The following is a 12,828-nucleotide window of genomic DNA, read 5'->3' on the forward strand; positions in this document are numbered from 1 at the left end:
GCAAGACCGAAGTTTATGCATGTTTTAAATAAAAGTATTGTCAATAGATTTTTAAGACCTTTCCAAATCGTTTTTAAGACCTTTTATGAGATTTTTGGAGAATTCTAGACTTTTTAAGGCCCTGAATACAAATTGTTGGATTCAAACTTTGGAAGACATTTTCAGACCCTGTGAATACGCTGCATGAAAAGATCTTGTAATCCACAATGACTGTACCCAAGGGGACGTTTCACTGAGATGACGTTAACAAAGGTAAACTGTTTTTGAATCATTATGTCATGCAGGTAATTAACTTAAAAGGCTGAGCAACAAGCAAATACAAACTAGGAGAGCCTTTGTGCAAAACATTCACATTCATTGAAAGAACATGTGCAGCATGTCTCTACTACTGTATTAACTTTTCACATTGCAAACACTAAAGACAAAGAAGCAATGATGTCATGGCATCAGCTCCATGTACTTACAGTGGTGTTTTTATATTAAAATAATTTGCAGGGTACCAACCATATAGGTATGCTACATAGTACATAAATACAGTTCTCTACAGTAGGCTTACTGTCTTGTACGCTTAATTCATCACTACTTTCTCTTACAAACAGCCATTCATTAGTCACATTTCAGCTAGCAAGCGTGAGGACCTACGTAGACCAACACCCTTTTCCCTTACAGAAAAAAGGACAGGCAGAGTTGGTAGGAACACATACAAGGGAGAATGGCAAGGTAATTAAATCTGAAAAATATGAATTTATTCATACAAATTGAACAATACAATCCCTACTCTGCAAAACTGCTGGAACACGTGGTTTAATAACCTTTGCCTGGTATTGACTGCGTGCAGCTCTACTCACATTAGACACTTACAATTGTCATTACCTGGTTAGCATGGCTGCAATGCAGAGTCCATAAGTGTGACGAAATACCACTACTGGTCACTGATTGGTCGAACAGATTTGTCTTCAACGAGTCATTGTAATGTTGCAAAAAAACTGACACAAAGTGCATACTAACGTTAGCTTATCCTGTTGCTGTACCGGCATTATACTCCAGAGTGCCCACTGGCTGCAGCGGCTTGTTTTCTTGTGGCCCTTGTGACTAACATTCACATGCAGAGAAGTAAACACATGACACTTATTCTCCTCCATTGCTGTTTGTTAGCATGTCTTATTCTAGCTGACGCATTCAATGTTGCATGTTTTTTTTTGTGCTATTTCCTGCATTAGAAGAACCAAGCTGGTACCGTGCAGTAGTAAGCACCCTAACAGGTTCTCGTGTGCTGCTTAGTACATTTGTCAGAGGTTGCTGATATGCTGTGATGTATTACCTGTTGATATAGTCCTCCATATATTTCTTTGGCATGATGACCGCCTGTCTCAGCATGCAAACGTAGAGTAAGTCCTAGTCAGTTGTCGTGAAGCCCCAGAGCAAGCATCACAGGAAGGCCCACACCGAGAACAAGAGTGAAGCTCTCCTGAAGCCCTAGGTGGCGCTGCTGCTGTTGGAGGTGACTGGAGTGTTGGCCTGCCCAACCATGACTACTGCTCCTGCTAATGATCTCAGGCAGAACGTGCACAGTGGCCACAAAAAGGAACGTCCCAGCAGAGAAGAGCATTCCCACCCCGGTTGCACTGAGCTGGTTTTGAGAGGAAGTGTAAGACTGTAGATACAAATACATTTGCAATCAATGCAGCAGTCTAGCCTGACAAGGGGACGACTGCTTTGTTCTTTCTTACCGCATGTAATGTGAAGTATGTGGCCATGGCAACTACTGGTGCTGCAGCTGAAAAGGCCAACAAATGTCCTTGGATGGATTTATTTTCCAGACCTGCGTGCATCAGGAAGGCAACTAAACCAAAAGCTGCAGGGGCCTTGGAAACAAGGAGGACATACTTTTAGGTATTGCTTCCATGGATATTTGTGTTCTGCTGCATTCCACAATACCGGGAGGCATGAATTGGCCAATCTCGGACAAGGAAGAGTTCCTACTAAAAGCACTTTAATAAAAATTTCAAAAACAGGTCACAGAGGCTTCTAATTTAACTGCTGACGTATACAATAACATATTGCGTCTTTTACGGTTCTAAGATTTTCTCAAAACTATTATTAATCTACTTCCTAATTTACTGTTAATAGCTAGTTACTTTCTGTGGCAACATGGTTGTATCTACAGTACACTTATACTAAAATGTAATATTCACTTATTCTGAAGTTTGAATACTTCACATTAGTTTTGGATGATGCTACAAATGTGGTTAGAAATCAATACCAATTAGTCACAGGCACAGTCAGTATTGGGCATACTAATGTCATACTAATAATTTTCAGATTTTGATCACAACTGTAATGCGACAAAAACACATGATGGCGTTGTAATAATATCAATTAATATTTAAGTTAAATGTTTCGTTTTTTTTACATACATCATTTATAGTAACATGCAAAATAAATTAACTGTTACGGTTTCAAATTGTTGCGAAAGTTGTTGCCCCCAAGATGCAGAGACAGGAGATGACCTGAGATCGGTAGGTCGTGAGTTCAAACCCCGGCCGAGTCATACCAAAGACTATAAAAATGGGACCCATTACCTTCCTTGCTTGGCACTCAGCATTGAGGGTTGGAAGTGGGGGTTAAATCACCAAAAATGATTCCCGGGCGCAGCTGCTCTCCTCACCTCCCAGGGGGTGATCATGGGTGATGGGTCAAATGCAGAGAATAATTTTGCCACACCTAGTGTGTGTGTGACAATCATGGGTACTTTAACTTTTTAACGTGCAGGCAAGAAAAGTATTTAATGTTAAAAAATACAAGAATAGAGTGCAGCAGGGAAATGCACAGAAAGCACAGGGAAGCTGTGCACGTAAAGCAAAGTGAGCTATACTAAATACTGAGCAATGAAAGCATACCAACGAAAAATAAACGTGAAACCATGTTCCGGCAGCAAGAGGCAGCTGAAGCTGGCATATAAACCCTCTTGATTAGCCATCAGGGACAGGTGAGTCCACTGATGGCTAATAAAGAGCAGGTGAGGGAAACAGTGCTCAGGCAGGTAAATAAAGTCACTGAAAGGCAACACACGCAGAATAAGAAGCAAAATACGAGTGCTGAACAGGAACAAAACAGCAAACTAATAAAAAATCCCACAAAACCAAAACAAGGTATGACCTGGCGTAACGGTCATGACATAAACAATAGAAAAAAATACTAATTGCTTATATTTCTTGAATTTGTAAACAATAACAAAAACTATTTTGTAATAGTAAAAAATATCGATCTGACCGCTGAAACCCCCCCGCCCCCAACCTTCCTAGTGTTTATTTACTTTTACGTTATATTTTATTGTATATCTTATGTATTATTTATTTATTTTACATTATCCATTCTTTTATTTATCTTTAATATATTTTGTTTTATTGAATCTATGTTTGCATATATTCATGTGTGTCTATATTTGTTGTGGGCACTAGGTGACAATTACCTTGGGAATTGAGTGGGTGGGTATTGTAAGGGGTGGGGTTTATTATGTTACATATTGTAAAATGTGCAGATACCTCAACTTGCTATTGCCATGATCCATCATACTGTACTGTCTGCAAAATTCAATAAAAATATTTGGAAAAAATAAAAATATCGATCTAATCACTGTAGTATCGACCTTATACTGATACCATATTGTTCAGTTTTTTCCGTATTGGCCCTCTGAATAGGGGTCGTCACTCAGCATGAAAGGAATTACTCGCTTTGCATTCTTTGCTTCTTTTATTTAGTAGCAGCAGAAGCAGTAGCAGCATTGGCAGCAGCAGCATTAGCAGCATTAGCAGCAGCAGCAGTAGCAGTAGTAGTAGCAGCAGCAGTAGCAGTAATAACCAGTGGGGTATGCTGGTGGCGAAACACGCTGTTTTTTACAAACGAAACAATGACGCCATTTTTAAAGCTACGTACATGGTCACCTGTCAGTGGTAGCCCCGCCCATCTTAAAGTCCCAGGTAAGTCCGCCATAAATAGATATAGACATAACAAATACACATAATAAATCCAACACATACTTTGTATCATTACTCTAGCTGGTTAGTGATGCTTTTTTTAAATCCTCCTACGGAGTGTAGTGAAGTAGGTTTAGCTATTCCTTGTCCTTCAGAGACAATGTTAAGTCTAAGAAATAAAGTTTAGAGATTTAGAGAGAACCCTCCTGCCTCCAAGATCTTCTCCACACCAACAGTTGTCTTTCGTAGAGCATCAAGATCATTGTCCGACCTCAGGATGTCATCGACGTAGCAGTCTTCTTCTAAAACTCTACGTTCTTTGAGCATTGACGAGAACTGTGGCAGTTTAGCTGTCTCTCGCATTGCAACTTGGGCAATACATCCTGCTGGCTTATCGCCAATGTTCACTCGGACAACTGCAAACGTCTCTATTTCGTTCAGGGGGTCATCCCTCCACAGGAATCGATGCAGGTGGACCTCTTCATCCTTGAGCCAAACAGAGTTGTACATCTTTCGTACATCGCCCAGGGCAGCATGTTGCCCACTTCGGAACCGTAAGAGAACTCCTTTTATTGGATTTTATTGGAGAAGGTCATTCAGGCTCCAACCCTGAAACTCTTGGCTGCTATTCCACACTATTCTCACAAGGGTGGAAGCAGAGTGGGGGTTCGGGGCGACCAAGTGGCTAATGTACCACTTTGGGCCCTTCCAGGAATCCATCTCTTCTTCTGATAGCTTGACAGCCGCACCTCTTCTGACCATGTCATGGATTTGTTCCCCATACGCTGCTTTCCAAGCGGGCTCTCGTCCCAGCCTGGACTCCGTCCTCCTGAAAGTAGCCTCCACGGCTCCGTGATTGTCAGGGAGGGAGGCTGGGTCTCCTCGCCAGGGGTAGGCAGCTTCCCAGTGGGGTGACTGGCTGTGCTTGTCTGCTAGAACATAGGAGAGGCCATTCTTGATTTTCTCCAACTCCCTTTCTTCTCCAAGGGTCATCTCCTTTCCTCCTGGGGCACACATGCCACATTGAGGGTCGCACGCTGCCCCGATGCTGTCCCACCTGAACCACTCTAACACTTCCTTGTTAGTTGTAGCGGTGCTGCTGAGGACTGTCTCTTCCTTTGTGAACTCGGTGTTCGGATTGCTTGAGTCCACAAGGACCTCCTCACATACTCTTGAGGTAGTTCTCATGGACCTTGCGAAATGAGTGTCGGACTGGTGGAAGGTTAAATCTACCATCTCAAGGAGGTCAGGGTGGGTCCCAGCGACCGTCTTTCCAAGTGGGCCATCCCAAAGGATCAGGTCCCCTTCTCTCCTGACTGGCTGTGGGACCAGGCGACCTTCCCTGTGGCTGATGAGGAGATCGATTTTGGTGGGCCGCACCAAGTCTTCAGCAGCAACACCAGGGAAGAACCCTTGAAGTTGATGTGGTGTGGCTTTCTGGGTGACCTCTGCGATGCTCTCCAGGCCGTAGCAAATGATCTTATGCACTCCTACCGTTCCCTCGGGAGTTCCTACCCTCAACCGAAGGGTATATCTCCTGGTCATGATTGTCCTCCGCATCCCACCAACTCCATGCACAATCAATTTGATGTTCTCTCCACATAGTTCGAGACGCTTGGCTCCAGTATTTGTGATGTAATTGGTATCTGAAGCAAGGTCAATCAATGTTCCGATGAGATGGCCAGAGTTGGTAGTGACCTTGAGGAGCATCATTAGCACTGGATATTCTTTAGGTACACTTCCAGTGCTGGTGCAGATTGCTGTGGTGGTTTTGTTTGAGAAGACTTTCCTGCAGTCTTTCCTCTGCTCTGGGGTTAGCGTTGCAAGAAACTCTTCCTGCTGGCTGGTTAGGCCAAGAGGCCTTTTCACTGGGACTTTACTGCCACCGTCCCTTTGAGTGGCGAACCTGGGGCAGAGCAGGTAGTGGTGAGTCTTGTCTTGCCGGCAATCCGCTTTACTGCAGAGGAACCCTGAGTTGCAACGGCCATCCTTGGGGTGAATGTTCAAGCACCTGTTGCACACACCATGGGTCCTTAGGTGAGACTTTCTTTTTGCCAGGTCCAAGTCCCTGAACGTTTTGCAAGCAAAAAGCCTTCCAGCGTGTGTTTCGTCGGCACAGACGGAGCATGCAGATTGTGGCTTTGCTGGAGGCCCGCGTTGACCTGCAGTGACCCTGGAGAAAGCCTTCTTCGCCCTCTTCTCTGAAGTTTCTATCGGGCGTTTCTCAGAGGGACTTTTTTCTGCAAGGCTCGTTTCCAACTGGTCCAGCTCTTCAAGAATTACCTCCTGTATCTTTAGGAATTGAAGAAGACACTCAAAGTGGTTCTGATGGGCGAAACCATTGGTGGGTACATTTTTGTAAGCCACCCATTTCTCCTTTAGGAAGTTCGGTAGCTTACTCTCCAGAGACTGCGCCACCAGACGATTTTTCATAACGTCCTCTTCACCCAGGATGAGAAGGTTACTTAGGGCCCTTTCCACCGTCTGGATCAGCTCAATTGCTCTCCTAGGGTTATTTCCTTTTACAGGGGGCAGGCCTTGCACCTCACTCGCAATCATTTGGACAATCCTTGCCTTATTCCCATATCTGTTGTCCAAGCGTTGGAACATTTCTCAGCGGACGCGCAGCTGGACAGGACTAGGTCCTTCTTCACTTTCTCACCGAGGCTAGCTAGGAGATGGAACCTTGTTACACCTGCCGTCCTCAGTGGGTTCCCCAATTGCTCCAGTTCTCCCCACTCAGCCTTCCAACGGTAATAATTTGTTATGTCACCAGAAAACGTGGGGAGACGTACTCTCTCGAGGGGAAACTGATTTCTGTAGCCGTAACCTCCAGGATACATGTCAGGGATGCCCCGGGGAGCACTCTGGGTCATCAGCGGTGTGCTAGAGACATTTGATGTGGCTCCAGTGCTGCCACCAACTGGTCCACTAAGTGCCTGTATTCTGGCACCTGAAGCTGAGATGGTTGTTGGGAGAGGATTGGATGGAGCAACTTGGGTGTTGCTGCCTGTAGGAAGTTCCTCTTTGAGACTGGGACCGCTAAATGGAGGCTCTGTGAGACTGACTGGGTTGAGCACGTCCTGCGCCTTGTCAGACTCTTTTTGTAGTCGGACTTTGTCATCCATATCTTCATCGGATGACTCTGTGCATCTTGGGTCTCTCCAGCTATCCTCCCAGTCTCTTACTCGGCGCCACAGAGCTCGGACCTTCTCCTTGAGCATCTTTGTGTTAGCATATGAGATAAGAGCATCCCAGTTCCTGCATCTTCGCTCGAGCTCATCGATCCTCTCTCTAAGGCCATGTCTGGTGAGCTCAAAATCAGACCTCCGTAACTTCTTTATGTCGCAGCCCTCAACCTGGTTCATCTTACTCTCTGCACTGGAAACACATTCTCCGATGTCATCTGCTGCAAACTTAGTCCAGATTGATTCTTTAATGAACTCAACGGTCTCTGTGTATTTACGGAGGCACTCAGCTGTCTTCTCCGCTATGCAGGCTGCTTCTTCTTTTGCCTTGTCCTCTTCATCCTCGGTTCCGTTCACCGCATTGAGGGCTTCAGCATAGTCATCTCCTGCATCACTGACCCTCTCAAAGTCCACCTCAAGGCTCCTCAGCTCGTCAATCAGGGCTCTCTATCCTAACAGTTTGACTCTGGAGGCAAGCTTATTGGCCCTCTTGGTGAAGGAGGATTGCGCAGCAGAGCGCATTCCTCTGAGGGCTTCAAATTCCTGTGTGTCCATTTTCCTTATTCTTTAACTGACCGGGGTTTGGTTTCACCAGCAGGGTCCTTTCCCTCCAAATGGTGGTCCTCCTTTGGTCAATGGTTGGGTGGACACAGTGTTGTTTCGCTTGGAGAGTTATTTATTTCTCTTCAAGGCTTGAAACTCATCGGGGGATTTGTAGGTTAATTACAATCTCATCCAACCCGTTGGTTATTACTGTTCAGTTTTTTCCGTATTGGCCCTCTGAATAGGGGTCGTCACTCAGCATGAAAGGAATTACTCGCTTTGCATTCTGTGCTTGTTTTATTTAGTAGCAGCAGAAGCAGTAGCAGCATTGGCAGCAGCAGCAGCATTAGCAGCAGCAGCAGTAGCAGTAGCAGTAGCAGTAGTAGTAGCAGCAGCAGTAGCAGTAATAACCAGTGGGGTATGCTGGTGGCGAAGCACGCTGTTTTTTACAAACGAAACAATGACGCCATTTTTAAAGCTACGTACATGGTCACCTGTCAGTGGTAGCCCCGCCCATCTTAAAGTCCCAGGTAAGTCCGCCATAAATAGATATAGACATAACAAATACACATAATAAATCCAACACATACTTTGTATCATTACTCTAGCTGGTTAGTGATGCTTTTTTTAAATCCTCCTACGGAGTGTAGTGAAGTAGGTTTAGCTATTCCTTGTCCTTCAGAGACAATGTTAAGTCTAAGAAATAAAGTTTAGTTGCTGCTATGGAGGCAAGCATTAGTGATTTAGAAGCTGCACACAAAAAAAGAAAAAAAAGAAGCTGCACAGTGGAGGGACATTAGCCACTAGCGAGGACATTACAGTGGCTTGAGGACACCTTTGTTCGCTTTTTGCCATCAAATTTGCGGTACACAGCTAGAATGTATCAACATGCATTATCACTATATGGCAGAGGTGTGGACTCGAGTCACATGACTTGGACTCGAGTCAGACTCGAGTCATGAATTTGATGACTTTAGACTCGACTTGACAAAATGTAAAGAGACTTGCAACTCGACTTAGACTTTAACATCAATGACTTGTGACTTCACTTGGACTTGAGGCTTTTGACTTGACATGACTTGCTACTTTCCCCAAAACCCAAAGCTTAAAAAGTTATTTGGGAGCGCTCCGTATCTTTCATTTTATACGTCTGTGTCTATAAGCGTGTGTGCTGCGTGTCAGCGTGTGTGCTGTCAGTACAACAGCCAATCAAATTAAATCTACGCTGTTTTCATCCCACAGCTCTCATCCAATCCAATTGCAGGACAACCACCGAACAAGAGTTGTCAAACAATGCGGCAGAGAGAAACAATTATGCCAAAGTTGGTTTCGTTCGGGTATAAAAACTACGACTTGGTCAACAAAAAACGAATTGCCGTATGCAAATCACGCAGTTCGAATATTACAGACGGAGACGCAACAACTTCCAACTTCGTTCGACATTTGAAGTTGCACAAAGAAGGGTAAGTTTTGAATGTAAGATAACGTTTATTGGCTAAGTAACATGACTTTTATTTGCTGTGTAGTTAAATCAGTGAGGCTGTAAACTCACTGCTAACGTTATAACCATAGACATCTTATAAGGGTACGCAGCATTGAGCGCTACTGCCTACTGGCGCAGACGAGACGCGGAGCCGCCATCTTGGAGTGGTGATCCGCTCCACTCAGTGCAATTCATTTGGCAGGAGCAATGAACTGTCAGCAAATTTAATTAATCTTACGTCACTGAATACCACTGATTTTCACGTGTTTTTTTTTGTCATACGTGTAGCTATGATAACGGACACATGTTTTGGCGTTTTTATTATTCATAGTTTGCTTAACAGTAATATAATATTCTTATACGCTATAAATGACCAGACGTCCGAGATCAAAACTGGGAATATAATCCCAGAGAAGGGGGACAAAAACTGTCAGCTATTTTTAAATTGAAGAAACAATATGATTAGATTATATATACATGCGTATATCCTACATAAACAATGTATGAATACATTAGATATCTATATATTTTAGGGACCTATAGACTGTAACTCTGTTGCTGCAGCAGCAGAGAGTTTATTCTGTCTTGACACTTTGTATTGATATTTTGTATTACATTCTTCCCTTAAATGATAATGTTTACAGTGATTGTTTTATATCTATTTTTTATGTATGTCGCTTTGGATAAAAGCGTCTGCCAAATACTTAAACATATATAAACACCTGAAAGTCTTTATATCAGCTAAAACCACCAATCTGTTTCACTGGATTCAGAATAAAACCAAATGCTGTCTTACCCAACAATGTTAGTATTTGAATATTGTTACTTAAAGACTTATTCCTGGTTACAATTATACTGTTAAGAAAGTATTGTCTTATATTTTGCCTAAAATGAGAATGCATCATAATCAGTGGCGGCTGGTGAATTTTGTTTTAGGTGGGGCTGAAAGTTTGTAAACCAAACCCCTGTAGGGGCGTCATCCTCCCCCAGAAGATTTCTTTGTGATTCTCACATACAAATATTGAAGATCTTTGCTCCTTCTTAACTTTGTGGTAATGTTATTTTCATAAAATACAACCAATAGTATGTTAATGTTTGTTTTTGCAAATGTGTTTATTCTGTAAAGGAATGAGTTAAATGTTTAAAATTGTTTAAACTATTAAAATGACTGGTTAATAGTGCTATTATGAATTGCAATGTCAGCACCATTTTTTCCCTGCAATTTCAAATGCACTTGTTTTAATAAATAAATACAGCGTTTTAAAAGCATACACAATCTGTGTAAAAATATTAGTCTGTGGTTAAAAGGACTTGAAAGGACTCGAAACTCAAAATGCAGGACTTGGGACTTGACTTGAGACTTTCTAGTCTTGACTTTGGACTTGACTCGGGACTTGCCTGTCTTGACTCGGGACTTGACTCGAGACTTGAGGGCAAAGACTTGAGACTTACTTGTGACTTGTAAAGCAATGACTTGGTCCCACCTCTGCTATATGGGTAGTATTAAAGCGCTATCATCTGACAAAATCATTTTTTTGTTTATATCGCACAACCCTAGATACAATATTTTTGTATGAAAAATTTTTTATCTTATATTCAGAAACTGAAAATGTATACATACACACCAAAAGGTGGCGCCAAATTATTAAGCCAGTCTGAGATATTCTTCCTGTCATTCAACCACACCAGTGATCTGAGACTCGCTTGAAAAAAAATTCTCAAAAGTTGGATAAATTATTAACAAGAGAAGTTATGATGCTACTTTTAAAGGGGACCTATTATGCAAAACCAACATTTCTTAACTGATGGTACCTGTTTTTGCGTATTTGGGATCTGCATAAGTACCGAAAATTTGAAATTGAACCATGGGGGCATGGCAGAGATATTTATATAACAATCTAGCCTTCCTTGATACTTCCTCAAACGAGCTGTTTGGAATTTGCCCCATTTGTGATGTTTTTCCCCCACTGGCGACGTCATCGGTTATCTCCATTTAAGGTAAAGTTTAACTAAAGAGCTTTGTGCGAGTCCACCATTGAGGTCCGACGCCGTACTCTATAAATTCCTTCTTTTTAATCGATCTTTTTGTTGTAGGGCAAACTGGCTTGTACATACACATGTATCCTCCGCTGTTGCCATTTCTGATACAAGTTAGCCTCTAGTTCTAACTTATATCTGTCAGTAGACTCGATATGGAAGCGCTAAAAACTACAACATGGCTGACGGTGAGAAGACAGTCGAAGTGGAAGCACTTAAATAAGGACACCAACAAACCGGCTCAACCTGAAGAGGCGGTCAGAAAGCGGCTTAAAGATGGTCTGTAAAACAATCTATGCAAAAACCATTACATGTTATGTAGACCACAAAGAAGTGTCTTAAATGTAGAAAAATAATAATATGATCCCTTTAAGATAAAGGTGATCAATGAAGCAGAATCATTAATAGTTGTTGCGGTTTTAATGTAATCCGATTGTTATATTTTTTTCAACAATTGTGCCATGAAAAAGAGGAAGTGTCATATATTCAGTCATCTATGGCTATAACTCACTTTCCATGAGTGGAAATTCAGCATTATACTCCAAAAATTCTCACCTTGTGTAGTATCACAGCAAAAAACACAATGACTTGCACAGTCCCCTTGCCGGTGGCCACCACTGCCCCCAGAGCGAATCCATCGGCTGCAATACACAAACACGTCACATTTGGAGCACCCAGTTTGGAGCTTGATCAAGTTTTTCGGTGGCCAAATTTTCAGTGCATCACAAGTCAAAAGTGTGTAAATAATTAGCTGAAAATATCAATTCACACAATGTATTACTTTAATTTGCTTTTATGTAAAATACCCTGATTATTTTTTTGATTGATTGATTGAAACTTTTATTAGTAAATTGCACAGTACAGTACATATTCCGTACAATTGACCACTAAATGGTAACACCCAAATAAGTTTTTCAACTTGTTTAAAGGCCTACTGAAATTTTTTTTTTTTATTTAAACGGGGATAGCAGATCCATTCTATGTGTCATACTTGATCATTTAGCGATATTGCCATATTTTTGCTGAAAGGATTTAGTAGAGAACACCGACGATAAAGGTCGCAACTTTTGGTCGCTGATAAAAAAAAGCCTTGCCCCTACCGGAAGTAGCGTGACGTCACCGGAGGAAGGACTCCTCACATTTTCCCATTGTTTACAATGCAGCGAGAGAGATTCGGACCGAGAAAGCGACGATTACCCCATTAATTTGAGCGAGGATGAAAGATTCGTGGATGAGGAAAGTGAGAGTGAAGGACTACAGTGCAGTGCAGGACGTATCTTTTTTCGCTCCGACCGTAACTTAGGTACAAGGGTTCATTGGATTCCACACTTTCTCCTTTTTCTATTGTGGATCACGGATTTGTATTTTAAACCATCTCGGATACTATATCCTCTTGAAAATGAGAGTCGAGAACGCGAAATGGACATTCACAGTGACTTTTATCTCCACGACAATACATCGGCGAAGCTCTTTAGCTACTGAGCTAACGTGATAGCATCGGGCTCAAATGCAGATAGAAACAAAATAAATAAATCCCTGACTGGAAGGATAGACATAATTAACAATACTATTAAACCATGGACATGTAAATACACGGTTA

General features: G+C 42.4%; 1 protein-coding gene across 1 annotated transcript in view; it reads right to left on the bottom strand.

The window, feature by feature from the left end:
- nsmce4a (NSE4 homolog A, SMC5-SMC6 complex component) overlaps positions 1–11,852 on the bottom strand; it is a 37,333-nt gene extending 25,481 nt beyond the window's left edge. The window contains exon 1 of the mRNA XM_062058449.1: positions 11,784–11,852. The gene's annotated coding sequence lies outside the window, so the exon portion shown is untranslated. The remainder of the gene's footprint in view (positions 1–11,783) is intronic.
- Positions 11,853–12,828: the final 976 nt, after the last annotated feature.

The sequence above is a fragment of the Entelurus aequoreus genome, linkage group LG09 (assembly GCF_033978785.1).
Source record: "Entelurus aequoreus isolate RoL-2023_Sb linkage group LG09, RoL_Eaeq_v1.1, whole genome shotgun sequence".
In the NCBI taxonomy this organism is placed as follows: domain Eukaryota; kingdom Metazoa; phylum Chordata; class Actinopteri; order Syngnathiformes; family Syngnathidae; genus Entelurus; species Entelurus aequoreus.